A 10,799-nucleotide genomic window follows, 5' to 3' on the forward strand; every position below is an offset into this window, starting at 1 on the left:
TAAGAAAAAATTAAGTGGATGTTAACAAAATGAAAAACTTTTCTGTGTCAAAGGACGCTATCAAGAGAGTAAAAAGACAACCCACAGAAAGGGAGAAAATATTTGCAAATCATAGATCTGATAAGGGTCTAGTGTCCAGATTACATAAAGAGCTCATACAACTCAATAATTAAAAGACAAATAACCCAATTTAGTAATGGACATTGGGAAGATGAAAAAGTTCTGGAGAGGGATGGTGGTAGTGTTGCATGGCACTGTGAACGTATTTAATGTCACTTAGAAATGGTTAAAACGGTAAATCTTGTTATAAATATTTTACCATAATAAAAAATTGAATTAAATTAAAATGGGCAAAGGATTTGAATAGTCATTTCCCCAAAGAAGATACACAAATGGCCAAAAGGCACATGAAAAGATGTTCAACATCACTAGTCATCAGGGAAATGCAAATCAAAACCACAATGAGATACCACTTCCTACCCAGTATGATGGCTACAAAAAATTTTTTTAATGAAAAATAAATTTAGGGGATGTGAAGAAATTGCCAGTGGGAATGTAAAATGAGACAGCTGCTATTCCACGCCTAGGTGTAAACCCAAAAGAACTGAAAACAAGTGTTCAAGTAAAAACGTGTGCATAAATGTGCGTAGCAGCATTATTCACAATAGTCAAAGGGTAGAAATAACTCCAGTGTTCATCAGTGGATGAATGGATAGGCGAAAGGTGGTACATCCATACCACGGGGTATTGTTGGACCATGCAAATGCACGAAGGACTGATGCACGCTACAACATGGCGGAACCTCAAATGCGTTATGTGAAGCGGAAGAAGCCAGACACAAAAGGCCACATATTATATGATCCCACTTGCATGAAATGTCCGGAATTGGCAAATCCAGAGAGAGAGAAAGTGGACTAGTGGTTGTCTGGAACTGAAAGGACGGTGGGGGAGGGGAGAATGACTGCTGAAGGGTATGAGGTTTCTTTTCAGGGTGATAAAAATGTTCTGGAACTAGGTAGTGGTGATAGTTGTACAACACTACATGCCACTGAATCGTGCGGTTTAAAATCGTTCAACTTTTTGTGATGAGAATTTTATCTCAATTTAAAAAATAAAAAAAGTAAACCAGGCATCTCATGTATGCCCTATTAGGGCACAGCAGGAGGGGTCGGGCGGGCTACAGTTTCACACGACATCCGATAGCCCCGGAACAACAGGGACCAGAAAAGGAGATCACTTTTCCCCTGGGTGTATTCTGAAACTTCAGAAATGACAGAGGAGAAAAACTGGTTCCCTAAAAGAATGCAGAATACGATCTCAATTTTTTTCTAAAAAGAAAAAAAAAATGCACATACATCTGGAAAAAAGTTTTCAAACTTTTCAAGGATAAAGAATGCTATAAATAGTTGTCTCTGAGTGACGAATTCGAGATTTTTTTTCTTAGAGATTTTTTTTCGCCTTTGCTACTCTCCATGTTCTGATGTTTCAAGAACAAACACAAGTTGCTTGTTGTCAAAAAAAAACGAATTTTCCAAAAAAGGAACCCAGTTGCCAGAAATAGCCCCCACTGACTGGTCTGTGTTGCCCATAACAACGAATTCCGGTAACTAATGTTTCCATAGCACCTTTCCATTTCCAAAACGTGCTTCCCACACACATCACATGCTTCGTTCTCGAAAAAACCCCTTGCAGCAGACATTCCTACAGCTGCGTTATGCAGATGGGGAAACTGAGGCCAGGAGATGGCACCCCCACCCTGTGCCCCGATCCTGGCTCACTGTCCTTGCCCTGGGCCTGGCGTTGGCCGTTTTCTGCCGCTGCCAAGACGGAGCTGAAACGGGGTGAGTTCAGGGGCAGAGGGAGGCCCAGGGCAGGGTTGCCGGATAAAAATGCAGCTGCCTAGTTCGATTTGAACTCCAGATACACAGCAAATGATTGCTTAGTACGAGTATGTCCCAAATGCTGCACACTTGTAGTATGTCCCTAATACTGCATAAGGCACACCTAAACTAAAAAAAAAACACTTACTGTTTGTCTAAAATTCACAGTTAACTGGGCATCCCGTATTCTACCCGGCAATGCTACCTTCGAGATCTGCTCCTGGACAGGACAGGAAGTCCGAGTCAGCAGGCAGTCCCTGGCCACTGTCTCTGGGCAATGGCACCTGTAGCTGAGTGGCCCAGGTAGAGGCCCAGGTGAGCTTCCTGGGCCCTGTAATTACATGGGTCAGCCTGTCCCCTGGAGGTGTGGGAGCCTGTCCCAGAACCAGCTGGGTCTCCATTGTCACCAGGCCCAGGAGAAGTGGCCCAGCCAGATGGCAGGTGGGGCCTTTCCTGGCCTGCCCAGAGTGAGGCCCCAGTTACCTGCTCTGGGCAAGAGGCCCTGTAAACCACAGAGAAAATGTGTTCTCAGGATGGGAGGCCTGACCCCCTTGAAAATGACACACAGGTGTCCTCCTCCAGGCCAGAGGTCATGCTGCGTGCTGTGTTTCTATTTAACAAAATATACCCAGGTCATGGCAACTGGCAAAGAATGCAGAAGAGTCCCCAGTAGAGGAGAAGGAGGAGGAGGAGGAGAACGGGAAGCACATGCCGAGTCCCACTGAGTGCTGGGCCCTGGAATGTAAAAGCACTTTTACATCCATTTTCTCATTTTCTCCTTACAACAATCATCTGTTTTACAGATGAGGAAACTGGGGCCCAGGGAGGTTAAGTAACATGCCCCAAGTCACACAGCAAGAAGGTAACTTGGAGATGAGATGTGGACTGAGTCTGGCTGATTCCTGAGGTTGCCATACAGCTTTTACACGCCCTCAGCCGAGGTGTCCTGGGTACCAGGCACTGTGTCAGAGCTAGGACTGGAGCGGCAAGATATGGGTCCCAACTCCCCTGAAGATCATAGATTCTAGTTAGGAGCCGGGGAGACAGACAATAAATCAATAGCAAATGAGTCCCCTGTGACTTTGGGATCATCCATTGGCCCTTTCTCATCCTTTAGCCTCCAGGAAACACATGTCTTCGTGACACAGAAGAGTTTCATTCTCTGAGATCCACTCCACTACCCAATGGCAGGGGGGTGGGGGCAGGAGGGGGTGGGTAGAGCATGAGTCACAGGATCATATTTATCTAACAGCCACTCACAGCCACATGTCTGTCCACCAGACACTGCTCTCCCAGCAACCCCATAAGGGAAATATTATCATCTCTACTTTAGAAATTTAGCATTCGAGGCCCAGAGAGGTTAAGCAAGTTGTCAAAGGTCACACAGCTAGTACGTGGCAGCAGTAGGATTTGAACCCAGGCTGTTTGACTCCAAGTCCATTCTTAGCCCCCATGCTGCGGAGAGCTCCTTAGTGCTTAGAGCTTTCTAGATCGCCCAGACCTGTGGCTTTCGGGCCACTGAACCTCAGAGCATTTCCCTCATACACAGTCTCATACAAATCCCACACCCACACAACAGAAAGCAGCAGTTCTGCATGCGCGGAAGCAAGCCCCTGCCCTCCCCCGTCTGCAGGGGAGCACTGCCAGCTTCCCCCGAATCCCTCATTTTATAGCTGAGGCCCAGAAACAGGCCGGGGAGCAGAAAGGCCCCACAGCCAGTGTCAAAACTGGGACAAAAGCCCGGCGTTCTTGGCCCTCGTGCGCAGGTGCCTCCCTCTCCTGGAGCACCGGCCGTGGCCCTGCCGCCTCTCCAGGGACTGGGTCTTTTGTTCCTGTTTTTGTTTTTGCCTCAGACACCAACCAGCCAAGGAGCCACCTTCCGCGGCTTGCGAAAGGACTTCCTCATCTGAGGTTTTCTCGTAGGTGCAAGACTGGGCGGCTTCTGTTTCCTGGAATTTGAACCTAAACACGAGGGTTTGCCCACCAGCTCTGGGGCACCTGCCACCCGCTGCCCAACGAGGTCCCAGGCCGGTTTCTCCTCCCCAGGCCGGAAGAGAGTGTGGGTGGGTCTTGGGACGACCCGCGTCCGCCCAGGGCTGGGGGCGGGACGTGGTGTTGAAAGTCCCCTCCTGTCTCTTTCCCAGCAGCAGGACTCGGACCGGCCCCTCCCTTCTAGAACCCTCCGTTTTCTCAGCTGCCCCGCGCCACCTCCCTGTGGCGGTGACAACGAGATCACACAGTGGGCACCGTGCCGGGCACGTAGCTCTTATGGCGACCACGTTGCTCTGTTTGCGTGCCCCCCTTCCACCCAAAACACACCCGCGGGCCCACGCGTGAGCCCTGGGCTAGAACCCGTTTGTTTCCAGAGTCACAGTTTTGATCTGTTAGCAGCAGCCACAGCTGTGCAATAAGAAAATGGTCCCAGCCAAGCAAATGTACTCGTGACACGAACGACCAGCTGCCCCCTACCTGAGATCCTGACTCAGTTTCCCCACAGACTAGAGAGGCGTCAGAGCCCTCCCTGAGGCTTCAGAGCCCTGTAGGATCTGAGCCCCATTTCTCCCCTACCCTCGTCTCCAAAACATCCTCGCCCTTGCTCACTCTGCTCCAGCCACATGGGCCTCCTTGCTATTTTGGCGCCCCCCCTGCCCCAGGGCCTTTGCACTGGCTGTTCCTCCTGCCTGGACTGCTGGCACCCCTGGGATTCAATGGCTCACCCCTTCCTTCAAGCCTTGGCTTAAACATCACCCTCTCAACCTGCCTGCCCGGACCCCCATCTGAAATTCCATCCCCTCCCTCACCCCCACGACATCCACCCGTTTTTCCTCGTACTTGCCACCTCCTAATTAACCACATGGCTGTCATTCCGCATCTGCCTCCCCAGCCAGAAGGGCAGCTCTGAGAGGGCCAGGCTCACTGTGTGTTGGTCACGAGGGTGTCCCAGACACCCAGCATCGGCCTGGCACGTGAATAAGTGAATAGCGAGGACAGTCTGGGCAGGAACGTAATGGGGGCCCTGACCCCCCCTCCAACCTCCACTGCACCCGACCACAGGCGGCCCCCTAGGCCCATCCTGGGAGCATCCCCAGGAGGCCTCGTTCTTGGGGGGGGGGTCTCCACAAAGAGGGCAAATAAAACCATTTCCACCTACCCACCCTTCTGAGACAGAGGTCGTCCCCCAGCCCACCCCTCGGCCTGTCCCCACCCTGCCACCTTCTAGGCACCACCACAATTTGATGTTGAAATGTAGAAGTAACACTTGGAGAATTCCCTAGGGAAGAGGCCTCTAAGATTTTTCTTCTCTCTCCTTGGCCAGACACAGCCAGGGCTAAATGTTAGTTGTTAGACCTATCCTCATTCTGAACCAAGAATATCCTCTTTCTAAAACCACAATTTTCTTAAAATCGTGACTATTTTCTACGTGCAAATGCATTAGGAGCCGCTTTCAAATGCATCATCTCATTTCATCTTCATGACAACCTATCATTTTTTTTTTTTAAGAGACAGCGTCTTGCTCTGTTGCCCAGGCTGGAGGACAGTGGTGTCATCATAGCTCACTGCAGCCTTGAACTCCTTGGGCTCGAGCGATCCTCCCACCTCAGGCTCCCAAAGTGCTAGGACTACAGGCATGAGCCACTGCACCTGGCCAGCCTATCATTCTTAATAATAATAATAGCAGCAAACACGCAGCCAGGCATCCATCTAGCACATGTATTAACTCATTTAATCCTCACAAGAACCCCATGAGGAAGGTCCTGTTACTATCCTCATTTTACAGATGAAGAAACCAAGACACAGAGAGGTTAAGTAGCTTGCTCACCGTCACACAGCTACTTAGTGTGAAGCCAAGATTAGAATACAGACAGGCTCTTTCTAAAGTCCTCTTCCCCAAGCAGGATGTATAATCCCTGTTTTATAAATGAAGAAGCAACCCAGACCCAAGGTTTTGCTGCTGGGACGTGCCAGAAGCAGAATTTGAAACTAATTTGGTACTAATAATTCACTGCAGCCGCTCGGTCCCTTTCCGGCGCATGCGTACATGTGTTTCGAGCCAGCTTTTACCGCCTGAGAACTTACTGGCCGAGCTGGACAATCAAAAAGTCCCAAGTCCCTGGTCCCCACACCCCAGAAAGGCCTCTGTGTGGAAGAGCTCTAGAGTCTGGGCTAAGGAGAGTCCCCTCTTCCAAAGCCCTCAAGTGACAAAGGAGGAAGCCAAGGAGAAAGTAGAAGCGAATTGGGGCCGGATTCATTTCTAAAACCCATGTAGGTGTTTCCCAGCATCATAAGCAGGCTGTGAGACAAAACAGGCTCAGTCCCATGAGTCATCGGTGTCGGGTTCCTGTAGGGTTCCTGGGTACCTCCAGGTGACCTCCAGCACCTCCAGCAACTCCGCGGCCACCCTGGCAACCTTCAGGGCGTTTGGGAGGTGCCTGCCTTTTGATCTGGGGATTCTCCCGCATGGCTGTCCTCGTACCCGTGCACTGATGGGATGTTCCACACGACCACGCTGGTGAGAGCCCTAAAGCAGAGATGCCTAATGCCTATGCCTATTAAGAAGAAGCTATGCCTATTAAGAAGAAGCTAAATACCTTCCAGAAAACCACTCAGTAAGATACTCTGTGCTGTTGAGGAGGAAGAAAGAGCCCTATAAAGGCTTTTATGGAAATACGATGGAAGGCAGGCTGCAAAATCCTTAAATGCAAAAAACCAAGTAGCAGCACAGGGTGCCTTGAACAACTGACATCGTGCATTGATACCTACAGCAGTTGTCTCTCTGCAGGTCAGACATGCAGTGGGGCGTGACGTCACTTGGTCGTGTTGTGACCAGCCACCTCTCTTTGTCAATGAAATGGAATCGCGGGGAACCGAACAGACAACCCCAGACGTGCAGCGCACTCCATCGTAAGTAGCGCTGCACCAAACTTCTGTTTTAGTTATAGGCAAGTGCCCAGCGTGTACCAGGTTACAACGTAAAATCTATTGTACGCTGTGGCTTGTAGCTAAAAAAGAAAAATTTGGAAACCCTTGATATGGAAAAATACCAGAAAGAAAGTATACGAACAGCAAAGAGTGGCTCTCTTCGAAGAGGAGGAGGAGGGTGGCAGGCAGAAGCTTTATTTTATACAATTCTGTGCTATTTTTTAAAAAAACAATTAGCATATATTGCTTTTGCAATAAAATAAAGACTTTTTTAAACCTTTCAGAAAAAATAAACATCCCTACCTCAGTCTCCAGGATAGGGGCGGTGCTTGTTTGAGCTGTCAGCCAGCTTTTGACAAGAAAAAGACCAAACCCCCGCCCCTGGGGCTCTCTCTGCCTCCCTGGGGGCGCCAGGGGCCTCCCTGGTTGTTTTGTACCGTCCTTCTCTTCCCCTCCCCAAATCCAGGGGATCATCTGAAAAGGAAACAGGCCTTAGGATGTCACTCTTCATTTTCGAAAATGGAACAGGCGCTCCAGTTTTAGCCTGGGAACGGCTGGAGGAGCCCTGGGGGACACAGCTGGCCGGGGTTTCCTACCAGACGGAGCAACGCGACAGCTTGGTGGAATGTTAGGAAAATCGGCGGCCCCCGCCCCCAGCCTGCCATCTCAGCGTGCAGGCAATTGTGTTTTCAGCTTAGCGTCACACCATGAGCACCTTCCCCGTTGAAAAAGAGCTCTCAGAACTCCTTTTTATAAATGCTGACTTAAGAATCCCCTAAGCGGTTGCAACAGATGCGTCGTGTCCGATGGTTTCCTATTATAAATGTCATGGCACCACAATAGACACTGCTGGGCACATGGGTTTCCTTTTCCTTTTTTTTTTTAGGATTCTTTCCTTCGGGCAAATTCCCAGAAATGCGATCGCTGGTGAGAAGAGTGTACACGTTTCCAGTCCTCTGAAACAATCTGCCAAACTACTTTCCGAAAGGGCCGGGACCCACCCACGCCTTTTCAAGGAACTGCCTGCTGGGGTCATTAAGCCACCGCCACCTTGTCGTCCTCAGATGCGAAACATCTGTTCCCCCGTGTCCGAAGTAGGAGCAATGCCGGCAAGAGAGGGACTTCCTTTCCTACTCCAGGAATCAGCCAGGGACCCGACAGACACCAGGGCCCTTGAGTGGGGCCCTCACCCTGAGCTGGCCCGAGGGCTCCCGGGAGGAGGAAGATGTCCCCTCCTCTCTCTCCACTGTGGAAACCTGGATGCCAAACTCTCGGCCTCTCCCAGGCCAGGCCTGGGAGGATGGGGTGAATTTCGCACCATGGGCTTCATCCACAGGGCCATGATGACAGGTGGCCACGTTCCCACGAAGAACGTGGCCCACAGCCGTGATGCTGGGAACATGCAGACAGCTGGGCGGGGACACAGCTCAATGCCAGCTATGTCTTCAGGGACCCCGAGGGACCCTCACAATGCCGGGGATCCCTCTCAGGTGGGAGCCTGCACACTTCCTGGGGGGCCGGCACTTCCCTGTGCCCCCCACCCCCAGCCCAGGTCTCCACAGCCCAGAGCAGCGCGGGAGGGAGAGTCCTAGGGGGAAAGAGATGGCCAAGGGGACAGGGTAGAGAGGGAGGAAGACAGAGAGAGAGGAAAAGTAAAGGAACTGAGATGGGACAGGGAGTGAGAGAGAGGAGCGGGTGGGGAAAACAAAGAAGCCAGAGACCCCAGCAGAGTGGAGTGGCTCGTTCTGAGAGCTCCCCGGCTACGGGCCACCACAAACTCACTCGCCACCCCCGGGAGGTGGCCCTTTTCCCTCCAGAAACCCATAGCCAGTCCCTTACGATCAAGACCAAACTCTCAGATGGCCGAAGTCCCCTGCTCCCACCCAGAGCTCTCCGCCCATTTCTCCTTCAGGGCACTGGGCACACAGGACTCATAATTACTGATTTCGCTGAGGGATTTTTGTAAACTCCTGGATTCTCATAAACATACACAGAGTAGGCGCAACAGTCTGCTGGCACCTACCCCTACGCCGTACTCAGTGTCCGGGTCCTGCATCACCCACTTGGGGTCCATCTGATGTCATCTAAGTCCTCCACGGCCCCCTCGGTCCCTAGATATACATATATTTTTAAATACACTTTTTCAGAGAATAATTTTGGTTTTACAGCCTGGGTTATTTTGAAGCAAATCCCTGACATCATTTCATGTGGAAACACTTCCGTCTGGGTCTCTAAAAGATAAGTATTGTTCTTAAAAGTAAACAGGCACACCTCACTTCACTACGCTTCGCAGACACTGCAAGTTTCATGAACTGACGTTTGTGGCAGCCCCGCCCCGAGCAAGGCTCTCCGTGCTAGTTTCCCACAGCTTGTGCTCATTTCTTGTCCCTGTGTCACATTTTGGTGATTCTTGCACTATTTCAACATTTCAAACATTTTCGTTATTATCATATCTGTTATGGCGATCTGTGGCCAGTGGTCTTTGATGTTACTATTGTAAATGTTTGGGGGCGTCACAAACCGCGCCCGTATACGACAGCGAACTTAATCGATAAACGTTGTGCGTGTTCTGACTGTCCCCCTCTTTCTCTCCTTCTCCTCTGGCGCCCTATTCCCCGAGACACGACAATATTGAAATTAGGCCAATCGATAATCCCACGATGTCCTCGAAGTATTCAAGTAAAAGGAGGCGTTACACATCTCTCACTTGAAATCAAAAGCTAGAAATGATTGGGCTGAGAGAGGAAAGCACGTCTAAAGCCAAGGTAGGCCCAACGCTAGGTAGAACTCTTGCAGCAAACCGTTAGCCTAGCTATGTACAAAAGGGAAAGATTCTGGAAGGACATGAAAAGTGCTACCTCGACAAACACACGAGTGATGTGAAAGCAAAACAGCCTTATTGCCGATGCGGGGAAAGTTTGAGTGGTCCACGTAGAAGATTCCCTTAAGCCAGAGCCTAATCCAGAGCAAGGCCCGAACTCTCTGCAATTCTGTGAAGCCCGAGAGAGGTGAGGAAGCTGCGGAAGAAAAGTCTGAAGCTCGTAGAGGTTGGCTCATGTGGTTTGAGGAAAGAAGCCACCTCCAGAACATAGAAGCGCAAGGGGAAGCAGCGAGTGCTGACGTAGAAGCCGCCGCAGCAAGTTGTCCCGATCTAGCCAAGATCATTGGTGAAGGCGGCCACGCGAAACAACAGATTTTCGATGTAGACAAAATAGCCTTCTAGTGGGAAACCATGCCGTCTAGGACTTCCATAGCTAAAGAGGAGGCAGTGCCTGGCTTCAAAGCCCCACAGGACGGGCCGACTCTCTTGTTAGGGGCTAACGCAGTCGGTGATGTTAAGTTGAAGCCAGTGCATCCGAAAATCCTAGGCCCCTTCAGAATGACGCTAAATCTACTCTGCCTGTGCTCTGTGAATGGAACAAAGCCTGGATGACAGCACGTCTGTTTACCGCATGGTTTACTATTTTAAACCCCCTGGTGAGACCTATTGCTGGGGGGGGGGGGGGATTCCTTTCAAAATCTTACTGCTCGTGATTGATGCATCTGATTACCCGAGAGCTCGGATGGAGACGTGCGAGGAGACCCACGTTGCTTTTGTGCTGCGAACACGGCATCCGTTCTGCAGCCCGCGGATCAAGGAGGCATTTCGACTTTCACGTCTTATTATTAAGAAATACATTTCATAAGGCTCTAGCTGTCATAGATGTGATTCCTCTGATGGATCTGGGCAAAGTAGACTGAAAACCTGGGAACGATTCGCCATTCTAGATGCCATTAAGAACATTTATAATCCATGAGAGGAGGTCAAAATATCAACATCAACAGGAGTTTGGAGTAAGTTGACTCCAGCCCTCACGGGTGACTTTGAGGGGCGGAAGACTTAGCGGAGGAAGGAACTGCAGATGGGGTGGAAATAGCAAGAGAACTGGAATTAGAAGGGGAGCCCGAAGATGAGACCGAATTGCTGCAATCTCACGATCAAGCTTTCTTTTTCTTTTT

Source organism: Propithecus coquereli, unplaced genomic scaffold (assembly GCF_000956105.1).
Source record: "Propithecus coquereli isolate 6110/MARCELLA unplaced genomic scaffold, Pcoq_1.0 Scaffold27, whole genome shotgun sequence".
In the NCBI taxonomy this organism is placed as follows: domain Eukaryota; kingdom Metazoa; phylum Chordata; class Mammalia; order Primates; family Indriidae; genus Propithecus; species Propithecus coquereli.